Source organism: Anguilla rostrata, chromosome 16 (assembly GCF_018555375.3).
Source record: "Anguilla rostrata isolate EN2019 chromosome 16, ASM1855537v3, whole genome shotgun sequence".
Classification (NCBI taxonomy): Eukaryota; Metazoa; Chordata; class Actinopteri; order Anguilliformes; family Anguillidae; genus Anguilla; species Anguilla rostrata.
In genome coordinates, this window is record NC_057948.1 from 15,808,645 (window position 1) to 15,825,095 (window position 16,451).

Here is a 16,451-nt window from a genome sequence, read left to right on the forward strand (position 1 = left end):
TAAAAGACACATTATGTTCGATGAGCATCATACTGAGCATTTTCTTCTCTCATAAGGCTTCCCAGTAACAGAAAATAAATGTCGGAGTTACTGGAAAGGTTCACGTGTCTCTGAAGTCTCGAAGCCATTACATATGGTCGCAAAAATGCATCACACTGTACAAGCTACTAAATACATTAACAAACTTTATTGTCTCCACTGGCCATAGCTAGCAATTATATCTGCTCTCTTAAGAAGGATAAGGCCACTTTTTTTCTCCTGCAACCAAGGGGTCAAACCTTGGAAACAATAAAATGAGTTTTGCTTTGGTCAACAAAAAATCGTATAATATCTCATTAAGCCGATTAGTACGCTGCCTAGTAACAGGCCTAGGTGCTATAGCACATGATTATAATCATAAAAATCCGTCTGTGTTTGCAACCAAGCAGTAACTGCTCGTTATATTAGTTTTAAGGAGGGAACGACTAGCAGCTTAGGGAGACTGCTCCTGTGTCCGGTGCCATTCCAGACATCCTTCACACATGGGACAATGTGTCAAATCCCGGAGGCACCCGGCTTTGTCCCGGAATCTCCCCCCCCCCTCCGGGAAGATTATGGCGATACGGCCCCTGCCCAGTTAAGGCCGAGCACTCTGGGAAAGCCGTTTCCTGCCCCACCAGGGACACGCGCCCCACACTGCTGCAGAGAACCCACAGCCTCTGGACGTTAATAAACTTTTTACACGTTACAGATCAGCACACATCCCGCTTCGCCCACAGGAGGAGCCTTTTTTTAAACACGGTCTGGATGGCGACGGTGGTCTGCTAAAGCACTCTGGTCTCTGGGGCGAAAGGGGTGGCAGCAGCGAGTGGCGCCTCCGCCGCTAATTGTTTATCAGAGCCATACATCAAGTAAGCAGGGTCCCAGCACATGGGCGAAACACAAAATGAGACCTCCGGAACGTTCTCAGGGCTGCTCGTCCCCAGCGATAAATATTGCTGCCAAGCTGAATCGAGGCTTTTGCCCACAGGCTGCAAACCACCCCCCCCCCCCCACCCTTCCCTCACCCGCGCCCCAGAACACTGGCCGCTGTAGGCCGAGGGGTCTGTCCTTTTTATCTCAGGGTGATCAACACACAGCCAGCCAGATTTCGGCATTCCGACAAACCACGACACGCAAACATTTCGGCGGTGGGCAGTAGGAGCGGAACGCACATTTGCTGACGCGCACTTTACAGTAATTTAGACATTTCTCCTCCCACATTGCATTTTGTGGGGGGTTTGGCAGGGATGGGAAGGGCTTTTCTTACAATATGCATAAAACATTATGATCATTTCCAATTATGCAAACCACATTCTTGATAGGGCTATTTTTGAAAGACTGCTTTTGTCTCGCTCCACCTACTCTCATAAACCGCCAGATATCGACTGAATAAAAACATCCAGTCTAATTGTAAGCATGTACTGTATAGGCCTGTGTTTGTTCATTTCCTAAAAATATACATTGTAAGTGTATTTGCAAATGTGCTCACAAACTATAACGTATACGTTTACATTCACTACAAAGTGAAGCATAACACTGACCAAAGGATTAAACTTTAAATGGAGACCTCTTTTCGAGACTGTCGGGACTCCTTTCTACATGTCATGGAGTCCAAGGACACTGCTTTGCATCTGCATTGGTCCCCACACCAGCAAACACACTTATCAAGCCAATGCGGCTGTGATACTGTTACAGTGTTATTACATCACTGCAACTCTAGAGACACACTGTGAGAACTCAATGGGCCTCGCTCACAAACTTTTCTTAAATTCCTACTTTTATTCGTAGAAATAACCTACAAAAAACCAACATGGGACTCATGAAACACACACAGACAAAATGAATTGAATGCGCTCCCAACTAGGTTATTATTGCAAACGAAAATGGAAACTAAGACAAAAACTAGGTGTGAAAAAATGATCACAAACTGAAATAAAGATAGAAATGAGACTTAGGAGAAAAAACTCAAACTAAATGAGGAAAAACTAAAATTTGACAAAAACAAGCAAGCCCACTCTTAAAACGAACAAAAAACTAAACTGAAATATAAATCAAAATTGAAAACTAAATAAAAATAAAAACCGGTGAAAATTATTAGATTATTCAATAGGTTAGTTAAAGTAATTGATTTCAATAGCCTATTTGGACCTATAATTGTTGGACTGTAACTACTTAAATTTACTTAAGTAAAAAATAAATAATGAAGCATTCTAAATAGAAACCCCTTCTGTGCATATGCCTTAATGCCTGTTTCCAAACACACAGATTTTATCTAATTCAATACAAGAAATCCAAGATAAGTAAAAAATACAAGAATACTGAAATGTTTGTATAAACTTTCTTAAGCACGGTTTACAATAAAATCTGACCGTACACATGTTTTTTGAATTAATCCCATTGGGTTAGTTGGGTCAACAGTAAAAAATGAACTCTTGGTTATGAATGCAAGACATGCAAGACTGTTTAAGTATTCAGAAGAATGAACACTTGTTTTCAGTCATCATTACCTTTCTGGTGGAATAAGAGGAAATTAATTTTGTGACTGCAGCAACAGACCAACATATAGTACCTATTTCAGGCAGGTAGAGCTGAGACCCCTTCATCTCACTACTGACAATAATTACTAATTTGGGGGCTATTTTACCGATTTCTGCTTATTTCTTCCCACAATGTGATTACTACTTTCATCTTAAACAAGTAAACATGACAGGAATGAGGAAAAATCAAAGGATATATCCATGCAATTTTTTTTCAGTTTTCACATGTATGCAAATCAGAATAGGATGCCCCCCTAACCCCCCCCCACACACACACACACACGTACACCCGTGCACATACACACACACACACACACACACACACACACACTCACCATCTTAAATATATTTCTGACTATAAAGGACCAGGATATGGTTAATTATTTCTATCTCTCTCTTCCTCTCTCTCTCTCATGCACGCATGCACACACGCAGGCACGCACACACACACCACCTGCAAAAGCATGCACATAGGCCTACAGACAGGCACACATACATCAGCACGTTCACTTTCCACAAAATGACTGTCACAATAAAATGCATAAAAACTTGAGCTCCACCATTCAACTTAGTCATTTATCTGATAATGAATTTTCTTATAAAAAAGAGAAATTAACAGGAATATCAGTATGTCCCCACTTGAACAAGCACAGCAATAAGCTTAATTATTGTAGCTGAAACTAAAAAGTTCCAGCGCACAAATTTTGTCTTTCACTTTGAAATATGAATACTCGAAAAGAGTACAAGAAAGACTTTTTCAAGCAGACAGAACAGCCTTTGTCAGCGTGACTTCATACCATTAATTTAAAAACCAGCAGTGTCTTATTTTTATTTTTTTAAAAGACACCGATAACTGCTGACATATGCCAGCCAAGGTAACGCTTTCTGTTTCCTACCGTTTCAGTCAGGAGTGCAACTGGCTCCTTTTCCCACGTCAGAAGCATTTAATCAGGGTCCCTGCACAGCACTGTAGGCCATGCAGACAAGCATCGGTGAACTGCCTCAGTACCTCTCTCTAAAATGTCTCTTTCCGACGAGAGGGCTAGACTGAAGCTTGTTTTCGCGGCCTCACTCTACCTGTCACATGTAACATTTGCCCAGCGTCAACGATGCACTTTTATAAATATCACCGTTGGAGTGAAGTTTCTTAAAGCCACCAGGACTTCCTATTCTACTTTCAGTGAGGCAGCGGTGCTCGTCTTAACAGTTTGTGGTTAATATTCACCGTTTCAAGCAACGTGACAAACAACCAAATTTTGCAAATTGTTCTGCAACACAGCTTTGATAGCTGTGGTTACATATAACACTTTGAGCATAACGGCATTATAAGTGTCTATCTTCAAAGAGTAATAGATGGGAAACTAGCAGGTTTTCATTTTGCAGATAACCAGCATGCACCTGTGCTTGTTATTTTTAATCTAAGTTTCATAAAACATGCAGTGACAAAAATGTGCATGTGCTGTTTCTAGAAAAATGACAGCCTGATCCAAAATAACTGATGTGCCTTGCATGGGTCAGACTTATGAATACTTTTGCAAAGTTAGAAGCAATAATTGCTGTGTCTTCAAAATGGCAAAACATGAAATGAAAAACCATTAGTTATGCTCTACTTTGTCATTTTGGGCATGTATTGACCAGAAATGATTGACTAATTAGAATGCAATACCTCATTAATTACTATGAAGAAAGTCATCATTATTAATAAATCAATTATTATTTACTAACTGTGAAAAATTCAATCTTATCAGCTTCAAATCATTAATGAGTCCTGGCCACAACAAATTAATGAGCAAAACAATGCCATAAACACTGGAATGTCAGTCATATATTCTACATTTTATGGGTGCAGATATGCTTTAATAAAATGCTTGCAATACATTAAAATATGGTTAGTAGAAGAACTATAAGATAAGTGTATGAAACACCAAAAAGAAACTCTCCATGGAAAATAAATACATATAGCATTTAATGTCTCCAATATAGATATATTCTTTGTTGCCCTTATTCTTTAGTTATGCTTGGCCATCTGAATAAACGCAACAAAATGATACTATTAATGAGATAAAGTAACTTTTCACTGACTGTACTGGATTGTTAGTGTCAGTAATGAGTAGAAAAGTGGCAATTGCTTGCACTTATTACCAAATGAAACAAACAGTGTCCTTGTCAGTGGTTTCAAAAGCAAACTCATCTTCAATCACCAAGGCACCAGACTCACAGGAACATCTCAATGAATGTGGGAAAAAAAGTTGGACTGCTTCAAAATCGGACCAGATTATGTCTGGACAACCAAGAAGAAGCAAAAACACATGAATGCACTGTAACTGACAAATATCTCCCTGGTATAGTCCTCAAAAGCCTGGCAGGGCTCGTCTTTCCCCTCCAATCTCTGCGTCAGACAATATGTCATTGAAAGGACTTAAGAGGACTGTCAACAGGTAGTTCAGCTTTCAGCTCATCTCCACAGATCAGTATGAGGCAAAAATGTGGCTTTTCATCCCCGCATCTGACAGGCCAACGGGCGAGCCGGGGAGCCAGGGAGCCAGATCAATGGGGAACAGGCACATTCCCACAGTCCATTGTCCCACTCAGCTGCGTCATCAGGTCTCCACAACTCACGTCTTTATGCTAAAAAAACCCAGCTCGTCACAATGCCAGGCAGATGTGAGCTTTCTGTGTAATGGTAACAGTATGGAGGAAGTCATTTTTCTGCCTCTTGTTTTATGATGTGCAGTAAGTGGAAGACGAATTGTTGAACATTTGCGAACCAGATTTGCTTTGCAAAGTGACGATGAACTGGGTATATGTGAGAAGGAACTTACAGTATGAACTGGGTTGGAAATTAAAACAAAACCATGAGCACCTACATAAAACACACGGAGAAGTTTCCTCTCTCAGAACATTCAATGCTTCGGAATTATGTGGTACATGATTGAACATTGCCCCCGCCCCCTCCCGATCCCCTCATCTCGGGTTCCGTGTGTCAGAAAACAGGGGCAATTCTTCATTGCAGACTACAATGGTGACGGTCATGTCACTAATCATGCAAGGCTTTGCTACAGCAGCAAAGGCCCCAAAAACAATGGCCATACTGTTGCTCTCCATGTAGGGTCCACCAAGGCTTACATCACTCTGCGCTTCAACCTCCATGTGAATTATGTGTACTGTACAGCAAAGACAAAGACTACGAAAAAGAAGAAGAATAACAAGCTAATCTGTGGGAAGAACACCACATCTGTGGAGTGATTTTGTTTGTTTCACAGTGAAGTAAGGGTGGAATAGTAGCTGTTTGTTTTATAATGGCATAAAGCACTGAACATTCAAAAAATCTCAGAACGTGGCTAAATTAAATCACTATCACAACAACCTTAACAAATTGTGTGGAGCTGTTACTGATAAATAAAATAAAAAAATATTTTAAAGTGTTTTCTTTGAACTCGGTGTTAATACAACCCCAAATAACTAAATATCAAAATTAATTACTGTTTACCTCTTCTTGTGGTAGTACTGCACTTATGATTTTGCATAATGGCTTGAACAAGAGACTTGTTGTGACAGGAGGTAAAATCAAAGCAGGACGCAATGGAGACAAGGTTCAATTTAGTTGGTGAATCCTTTAATTGTTGTGCAGCTAATTAAAAAAAGATTCTTACACTCATGCTATTTACCGTCACTTGTATGCATACATTGAAAATTAAATTGTGCCTTCAAGCGATGAGAAGTAAAGGGAACAAATCTGGTGCTACTTCAACATACTTACTAGCTTTTCACAACTGGAGACTGTAGTTTTGAATTTTCAAGGAACAAATATATAGCTAATTAGAGCTACTCATTATGGAAAGCAAGTCATATAATTATTTTACATTATGCTGCCTTTAATTAAATGATTATTCAATGTCTCCTGAAAATATCTTCTTTTTCCACTGGAAGATAAGAACAGACAATAAACAGGTAGGGAACCACATGTTCCTGAATGAAAAGTAGTTCTGTCATAGTAAATGGGCTTTTTAAATATTGAACTACTGCATGTCTTTTTAATACAGGATCTTAAATCTTCTTTATTCTGTCACTTTGATAAACTTGCAAGCTAATCTGTGGACTTCATGCGAAGAAACTTTAAGTTCTGTAAGCTGCTCAGTCACGGCAGTTATGCAACTCACTGTATGTCCAAAGAGCAGTTTAAAGACAGCGTACATCCTGTTTAAGTAAGCAACTAATCTTATCAAACCCATCAGGAAGTCAGACTTGACTGGAATTGCTCTCAATTCTTAGCATACGTTACAATGTCATTATTTTCCCCACCACTGTTGTTTGCAGCTGTTAGTGCCGCTTAGGATAACTGTTTCTCTCTCTTCTTCATGGTGTGGATCAAGCTGTTAGCCATAACAGTCTAATGTGGCTCTTAAAAGTGAAAGAGGGAAAAGAAGAGTGGGGCCTACTAATAGTAGGACATATTTATTATGCACTAACTGAAGTGAAGAAATCTGGTTGGAAGGGAACTCTCAGGAGAAAGGGTGGGGGACCTAAGGGAGATCAGGCCACATGTTTATTTATTGTAGTTTATCGGAAATGGGGGGGCAACTGTTCCTTGCAGGATGATGCGTGCCGTGGAGTGCCCAGGGAGGAAAGCACTCCATTAGGCCTGCCAACCATCCGCCCTGATGCAAATGCATTATGGGCCGGAGGGCTCTGATTAGGAAACACACCAACATTGGTCAGCTGTCTGAAATGCACTTAAAAAAAAACAAGCTATGCCAGAAAGTTAACCCTCCTTTCTAACCTTACCTTAACCTTCACACTAGACAGGTGCCTATATGTTCTGTAATATAATCTATATTATTCACCACAATAGAACATATTTTTTACTACACAAAATACTTTTGATGCAATTCACATTAACCGATATGAACCTTATTAGCAGTTATAAGGGCTACAATTCCTAGAACACATAAGCCGCATTATGAGGGGTGTCAGCGAAGACAGTTTTGGCCAGCCATCGGATTCCTGATGTCTTTCTACAAGTTACCCTTGGGTTTCTGTTTTGGCCTCCTGTCTGCATTTTTAGCATTTCTCCCCGGCCTTCTGACCTTGAGGATGATAACTTATTCATCTCATTCAGATAAAGCCGCTACAACTGACATCAACAAAGGGGAAAAATGTGAAAAAAAGAGAAAGTACACAATGTCCACGACCCCAAAAACACTGCATCCACCAGGTTTGTGTCAGGAAGTCCTGTGATTTCAGAGAAGCACACTCATTTTATGTCGTACGACATGATTAGTAATTAAAGATATCTCGTCCTCCTTCTGGTTTTGGTGCATTCAGCTGATGCTTTAACCTTGTTAACATGTTGCTTAAACACAACCAGTTCTACCGTGGTAAACATATTTGCTTACTATCGTCTCTTCATGAACACATCAGCATAGGTCATAGCCTCCGTGGATTATTCTTCAAACGGTAACAATGTAGAACTCTAAGGCCTGTTCAGCGTGATACACAAATGCTAACATTTCACCATTCATCTAAAGAATGGTGCAAACTGGTCACCACAGCAGCCAGCTGTCCTCTTGTCATCCATTCTATACAAAATCTTCTGTTGTGAAAAAACACACCTTTTAAAACACCACAATAAGCATGTGCTATCAAAGGCCTAGAATAATTTTACAGTGGAACACTCATTAGGCGTATTACCATAAGAGGAATAATAGTCAGTACTTAGGCACCTGCCTCGTGGAAACGTGCTGCGTGCGACCCATCCTTTCCCTTCTTATAATACCAGCCGCTCAATCACTGCTGTCCTACAGCTGAAATCTCTTCTTACGGGAGGGGGGGGAGCGGGGGGGCTGGGGGGGCAGTGACAGGAAGGCAAACAACGCGCCGCCCGCTATCGCGGCTAACGGCTCGACGGGGCCACTTGACGGAACGGCGCGGGGAGCTCAGCGGCTCCGGGGGGGCAGGTTACGGGCGACCCCCTCCCTCGGGGGGGTGGTGGGGAGTCCGACGCCCACGACCCGGCCGACATGGCCCCCGTAGGTGGGGGGGGGGGACGAGGGGGGGGGCTTTAATCTTCCTGCCCCCGCCATCTCGGCGGAGCGCGCTGTTTGTTTGCGGATCCTCCTCCCGCCACATCTTCCCCCCTGCATCTGATTAAGTTAACAATGTGCCCTTATTTGCATGCTGATTTCCAGCCCTCTCTATACAGCTGCTCCTAAAAGCTGGTCTAGCTCTCAGTAATATGATAGCACAGCAGTCAGTTAAATGCAATCTTTGTCAGGCCCAGGTGTGCTCTTGACTTTGTTCTAATTCGTTCCAAGCTTCTCTTTTTTTCTTCTCTTTAAACATCCCCGTAGCTTTTATAAGGTTTTATTATAATCAAATCTAGAGCAAAAATCGCTGTCTTTTTTTCATTAATTATAGACTGAAACTGATGTGAATGTATTCAGTGAGCATCTTCAAAATAGGTTGGCATACAGTTTTCTATTCTTATCGCATTTAAATGTCAACATGGTGCAAAGCTCTACAAATTAGTTCAGGCAGACTTCAACCCGCATTTAACATTTAAATCTCCATTCTGTAAGCCAAAAGTAAGATTTAAATCATTTTACACGCACTTAAAAAGACACTGTTATGACTTTCAGACTTCTCATTTTAATACAGATATTATTACGAACCTTTTCCTGTGAACACAGTTGCCAGTAAAAGTGATATTGTGAAAACAGAAACAATGCATTAGCTTTCATGCATTATATATCCCCGTCTTTCAGTAAAAGATCCAGGTTTTCAGAGCCTCTCCATATAACCTCAGATCACATTAATGAATCAAAGTGGTGGTCAGTTCAACAGCATGTCTTTTTTTTCCCCCCAAACTATCCCCAAGAAATAATGTTTTTTTTTTTTTTAATCTAGGAGCACCATCAAATCCTCACAGACTACAATGAAGCAAAGTAATCTAAAATGTATTTATTCACATTCGTAGTCTGCGAGTGCAAATTCAACATATTTAAAGGAAATAAACATGTTACGGGATATTTCGTACGCTGTAAGGGGAAATCAGTTAAGATTTACAATTAAACTGCAGTGGACTGCAGTTAAATGTTTAATGGCCTTGATTTAGTGTGTATAGTTAGGCCAGCGCCGTACTATATCAGATTGCATTCTTAGCACACAGAACTGCAGAGACAGACTGTGCTCCTGTGACAGCCTAGTGTCCCACACAGAGGGTGTGCTTGTACCTTAAGCGGTTTCACGCCACAAAAACCGGCCCTGACCCTACGAGCTGCCCAGAGACAGCCCTGCATCCAGGAGCACCCTGCAGGAGCAGTTGCCTTTTGAGAGCGTGATATACGGGGCATGCCTCATTAAACCTTCCCCCTATCTGAATATTCCAGTCACTGCAGTGACGTACTGCGTGATTGGACACCACAGCGGAAACAAGCAAGGCCTTCTCCCCGCTGAAATCCCCAAACCGCAATCACATTCCCACCCCTGTGCCCATGCCTGTGCTCCTCAAGCCTTACACCACCCACCACCCCCCTCCCCCCCAAATGGTCACATGCACCGCTAGTGAGGCCACGCCCTTACAGCCAATTTTCTCTGCTCTGTGCTGCGACAACCAAGGCAGCTGGGACGCCAGATTATCCAGAAAACCGGCAGTCTCCCCTTCCCACCCAAGCCCTATTACATTACATTTAGTCATTTAACAGGTGCTCTTATCCACACCAACTTACATAAATGCATACATATAGGTCTAGGCAATTAACAGTTCCGATCAGCATCAGCGTTGCAACTGCTAGTAGCTGTTAATACATGATCTAATAACATAAAGTTGTATGCCAAAGTAGGCACAAGAGGGGGATGGAGAATGTAGCATTATTAAGGAGCAAACGGGTATATAGCTTTAGATTTAGCATAGGCACGGCTCCATTCTCACTCGTATAATCAGCCCCTTCCACAGATCTGGAATGCCCAGATCCTCTCCCTGTTGGCAACCTGCAAACTTGAGTCCTCTTTCTTCAAGCCCCAGCTTGCTCACCCTCCGTTCACACTCCCGCACAGATTGTGCCCTTTCACACTGGACCCATCTGTCTGCAAAGACAGGCCAAGGGGCAATACATTTGGCTTCTCGAACAAGACACTATCTGATTCAGTGTATCTGATCTAGTCTCTCAAGTCTTTACAGTCCAGCGCCGACAGTGAAGCATTCTGTTAGCGTGAAAAGGACATTTTACACCAAAGCCTACATGTTTCAGGGAGCAGTCACATCACCCTATAGACTACATTGCTGTAGATACCCTTTTCTGTTTAACCAAGATCACATTCACTGAAACATGCTAATAGATCATTTTTCCATTTAAAAGAGAGTAACGGAAAAGCAAATGTTCTATGAATTTGCCTTTTATCGGGTAGTTGAAATGTCACGGTATTATATATCCTTTTAGGCACAGAAAAATCCTGAAGGATTTAATTGACTAGAGTAAAAGTGAGCTTAAGTCAAGTGAAAGAGCAAGATGAAGATTAATATAATTCATTACCAGATAAACAGGACGCAATTGCTTACATCAAATTGGCCAGAACCAAAGATTCTCAAAGTTTAAACACATTTGTTCACAGTATAATTATCGATGTGAACTGTACATGGATTCATTTCACAGTGCTTGTGTGTGCACTTCTGTGTGTGTGTGTGCTGGTGTGGATGCGGGGAAGAGAGTAAGTTATAAATTTAGTTAATCAGGAAAGTTTTCAAACAGCGCTCTCATGCACTCTGCCCCATCTCTCGTCATATAAGGAAATACAATATGACTCCCTCTGTTGCGAGCGTGAAATTTGTAACTTCTCAAAGTGGGTGATAGCAGGGACCTCGCAGCAAAGACGGTATTATTATTTACAACTGCCTGGTGAATTCAAATATTTATCAAACAGAAAGAATAGAGACTCTCCCTATCCCAGGGTAGTAATTTACCAATTATTTTGAGTACCTGCTGACAGGTATGTGTAACAGCCTTCTACTTTCCTATCGGTTTCTTGCTTCGCTTTTCCCACAGTGGGGAAAAGTGCGACATTCCGGGCACGACTAAGGGGAGGGTGGGGGAATAGATGTGTGTTCATTATTCAGCTCAAACACTTTGATTGTTGAAATAGTTCAGCGTGATCGAGCACCAGAAGTGAGTCGACTGAACACCAGCTAAGCTGCATGCAGCTGTTTTAACTGAGCTCAAACACGGTGTCAGAAATCTCTCAGACACCAAACACGGGAAACGCAGGGAAGAAAGTAAAAAGCAAACAAAACAAAAAACAAACGACGACAACAAAAAACACATACGGTAATAGCTCATTAAAGCATTAAAAAGACAGCGTCAACAGCATACCTACCACTAACTGTCAATCTGCATTCGATCTTCCAAGTGTAGGCTATTTGCAAAGAAAAAAAAATGCCCCTCAACCTTCGTGCACTACATCTCCCCTACAGTCACAACTGCTGTTGTTGCATCACCTACAGCTTGTCAAAATTTAGTTTATGACATATCACTTATAAATTAGGGACAGGAAAAATGGACTAAATTCCTTGATCTTCAGGAAATAAGCTGTCTTAACCAGCAGATGTATCAGTGGAGGATATGTAGTGTAATTCAATTAGGCGGTGCATGTGTAAAGACGGTCTCTCTGAATGTTACAGGGCCCGGCTGAGGAGCCGGGGCCACAGGGGCCATCAATCGCTCCACAAGTCCAGGCCTTTGCTGGCTCCCCTGCAAACAGGAGAGGGAATTGCATGTCACCAGAGCCTCCGTAAATAAATGGAAACGACTCATCTACGGAGCTGGTCACATCAAGGAGGCACTTCACAGCCACAGTACCGCTCTCTGTGTGAAAAGAGTTTTTCATGCTTTTTTTGTAAATAAAATGTTTGCTCTAAAAAGAGCAGGCCGAGGGGATCTGAATACCCATCCAGATTTTATCTGATGTTGCTTTTTCTCCAATGCAACAAAAGCACTTGAATTAAATATATTATTTGTACAAGTCCATGTTTTCAGATATATATGTATGTGTGTGTGTGTGTGTGTGCGTGCATCTGTGAGATAAAGCATGTCAATACGCACACACACACACACACACACACACATACAGTGTGTGTGTGTGGAGAGGAGAACAATCACAACAAAACAAAACATTTCTCAAATCAGACTTTGGGCCCTATAATATACCAACTTGGCCCATATGACCAAAACTCATAGTTATTCTGTAAGCACACACTAACAGCAACTGGATTTATAAAGCTGACTTCAATTTATATGAGTAAAGGGGCAACAGAGCCGGGAGCAGTGGATGGCTTAGTCTACAACACAGATGGAGAGTTCAGCACTAGGATAGGTCATGGCTCATGGAACACTTTGTTACAACTAGATCTACCAGAACTACACTGCAATGTACATTTCAAACCCTTCACTGACTCGGTGCATCTTGTACGATCGTATCTTCTATACACAATTTGATATTAATTAAAACCCCACACCATGTCTAAACCCTTCACATTTCGAGAGGCTGGTACTCCCACATGTTTTTCCCAGCAACGCTAAGACGTATCTGCGTGCTTACGGCTTTCTCCGTCGTATATAACGACAACAGGAATTACATCAGGATACGAGCGTGTGAGGCTGGCTGGAACAATTCAGTCGGAAAAGTAAAGCAACACATTAACCTCCTTTAATTGTCTTTAATTACAATGAAGTTTGAACACTGTAACATAGTCTATAAATATATCACTATTCCCATGTGCTATTCAAGTTACAGTGCCTAATAGTAGATATATGCCTCTGAAAAAAAAATGCTGTAAACTTGAACCGTAATACAGAAATTGGGACATGCCATACGTCCTTCTGTGCATTTTGGGATCTGGGAGTAATTCAATTGGATAATACCACAAAATTATATCGGAAAAAAAGAGGAAAAGAAGAAAAAAAATCACATTTGAAAGAGAAGAACACACCAGGGAATATTTGATGAATCCAGGTCTTAAGGGTGTACCAGTGAGTAAAATAAGGTTGAACCTCAATAGGATCTACATCCAGGGCAGAACCGCAATAAAAGTAGAAAGATGACAGAGAAAACGATCTGTAATTAGGACAAACAGCACTAAAAGCAAGTTCAAAGATAATTGTTTTGGAGGGATATGTGACTTGGTGTGAAAAATCCCATGGCAGCTAGCGTGTGTGTGTGTGTGTGTGTGTGTGTGTGTGCATGCATCTGTGAGAGAGAGAGAGAGAGAGAGAGACAGACAGAGAGAGAGAGAGAGAGACAGAGAGAGAGAGAGAGAGAGAGAGAGAGAGAGAAAAGACAGTGATAGAGTAAGAGAAAGAAAGAGGGAGCACAGCCCAAAGTGAGACAGGGGGTGAGCGAAAGACGATGAAGGTGAAATGTGCCACTGGCATAAAAAAAAGAGAAAGAACAAAGACGACCCACTGAGTGAGCACCGATCCATCATAAGACCGGCCATAAAAACAACAAGTGTCACCAACGCGCTTATCCCCTCGCACGTCTGCGCACAAAGAGCACTATTGTTGTCTTCCTTCACAACACGGGGCTTTGATGGATTCAACTTGGAAAAAAGAAAGAGGAAGATGAAAAAGACAAAGAAGAGAGATGAGGGGGCAAAAAAAACGGGCTTAAACAAAGATATGAATAAAATTAAAAGAAGTTTGGGAGATGGGCCCGGGACTCCGCTGCGATCCCCTGTGACGCAGCATTGAGGACGGGAGGGACGCCTCACGCGCGGGCCTCGCTGGGGCCCAGGGCACTCAATGAGGGCCAAAGGCACCACACACACACGTTGGATCAGCCTTCATACGGGTGACTCTGGACTGTACCGGACTCACCATTCTACATTATACCTTCTGAGGCCAGTCTGTCCAGCTGGGGTTTGACTCAACAAACTGAAGCAAAGCATGGCGCTCGTGAACTACAGCAGCAAATCCCCACCTGAGATTTGAACACTCTTTGAGCTACTGTCCCAAAGTACAGGACGTGGATATGTCTGCTGAATATGGCCCACAAGCCTCCAAACAGATACACAAATTATGGAGTGAACGGGATGTTCTTCTGGTTTATCTCCAGAATTCTGCAAGCAAACACAATACACAATCTGCTGTAAGGATATTGGGCCCATCTTAACTGGTATTGTTTCAGATACTGGGTTCATGCATTATAAACAGTTGTCAGTGACAATGCCTTTAAACACACACACACGCACGCACGCGCACACACACACACACACACACACACAGTGTGGCTTTTTTCAGTCCATTGTCATGTGCTCTTGCCATTCTTCTCGTCTGTGAAACATTAGCATATTTGTGTTTCAGTAGTTTCAGTTGAGGGCTAAAAATACACCCACTAACACACAGATGAGCAAAGAATACAAGAGACAGAAAACATTTGTCCTTCAGCCTTAGCCATGTTATTCCATTTCCCCAGTCCATGCCAATAATACTTTGGAATAAACGGATATGTGAATTTCCCCCATTGTGTTAAAAAATCTGCTTCTAAATTTAGTTTATTTTGTTTTACTCAGGGTAATTGTTAAATGTTCTACATTGCTTTAGATGAACACACGCTGTGTGTGAGTGTGTGTGTGTGTATACATATATATATATATATATGTATTTGTATTTTTCATCATTTTTTATAATGTAATGTCATTCTGAATTCTGGAACACACCTGTACAAACTAACCTCATGCTTCATTGCAAAGTTCTTTTGTTAATAAAACAGGAATATCAGTTGTTAAATCAGAGGGCTAATTTCCTGTTATTCTCATTATAAATCATTAGAAATATGTTCATATTTAAAGCAGTTTTTTTTAAAAAAAAGCAATACACAGGCTACTGTTCATTAATCATGCTTAGCTAAAGACAAATAAATTAATTCATGTTTATTAATACAACCTCAGAGAAAACAATAATCATTACATTATTAAAAAGTTATTAATAAAGTATTTATCAGCAACTGAACTTAAGGGGCTGAGGGTTAGGTATGATAGTTCACAGTCTGCAGCCAAAGAGCCCAGGGCAAATGCTTCTTATAATTTGGTGGGGTAACAAGGGGGTAACGGGGGTGGGGGGGGGGGGTGAAGCCATGGATTTTTCCCTTTTTTTAACAAAATACTCTGCTGATTTGTTAATCAAAGCAACACAAATATTCGCTCTATTTATTGAACGAATGCAATTTTCCCAAAATGCCCTTCCCAGTTACAGCGTAATTAAATTGTGCCTTTAGTGAAAACGGAGGGTAGTGCTCCAATTAGTTCCGTTTTAACGTCGGAGAATGGAAACGGGCACGCCGAAGGCATCCGCGGGCCCTAAAAGGAGACGCGGAGCGCAGCGCTTCACGGGGGGCCGCGTCAGGAGGGGCCCGGGAGCTCCGCGATTCGCGGAGGGCGACGTCGGGAGGGCGAACCGAGGGGCTCACGTCTCCCGGCCAGCGCAAGCGTCCGGGTCACAGCCACAACAGAGAGTGAGCCTGCTAGAGAATCCCCCTCTTTGTTTGTGACAGAGACCCGCGGAAATCGGGCGCGACTCGTTTCTTCCCCGGCAGTTGTGCTAGTGTGAATCGCATCCCATCTGTTTTTAAAGGAAATAAATTCCATTAGGAAACACCTAAGCAGCCACTAAGCGCACAAATTGAATCGACAAACGAAATTACTTATTTTTAGTTAACCAAATTGCACTTTCGCGGAGGAGCGAAATAGATTTTGCAGCAAAATGCCATCCGTCTACCTGTCGATTTATCTATCTTTTCCCAATCAATCGGCCTTACTTATATGCATATTCTATACGGCTGCTTTTTATGGTTATCATATGAGCGCGTGTCAATAGAAAATAACATTGAGGCCTAGGGCTGGTG

The 16,451-nt window shown here is 41.8% G+C and overlaps 1 protein-coding gene across 10 annotated transcripts in view; it reads right to left on the reverse strand.

Annotated features, from left to right (window-relative positions):
• Positions 1-16,451, reverse strand: part of znf536 (zinc finger protein 536) — a 164,775-nt gene that overhangs the window by 87,348 nt on the left and 60,976 nt on the right. Inside the window, exon 1 of one of the 10 annotated variants that reach the window (XM_064312514.1) lies at positions 3,455-3,751. The exons of the other annotated variants lie outside the window; for them this stretch is intronic. The gene's annotated coding sequence lies outside the window, so the exon portion shown is untranslated. Of the gene's footprint in view, positions 1-3,454; positions 3,752-16,451 lie in introns of those variants that run through there. 10 annotated transcript variants of the gene reach the window in all.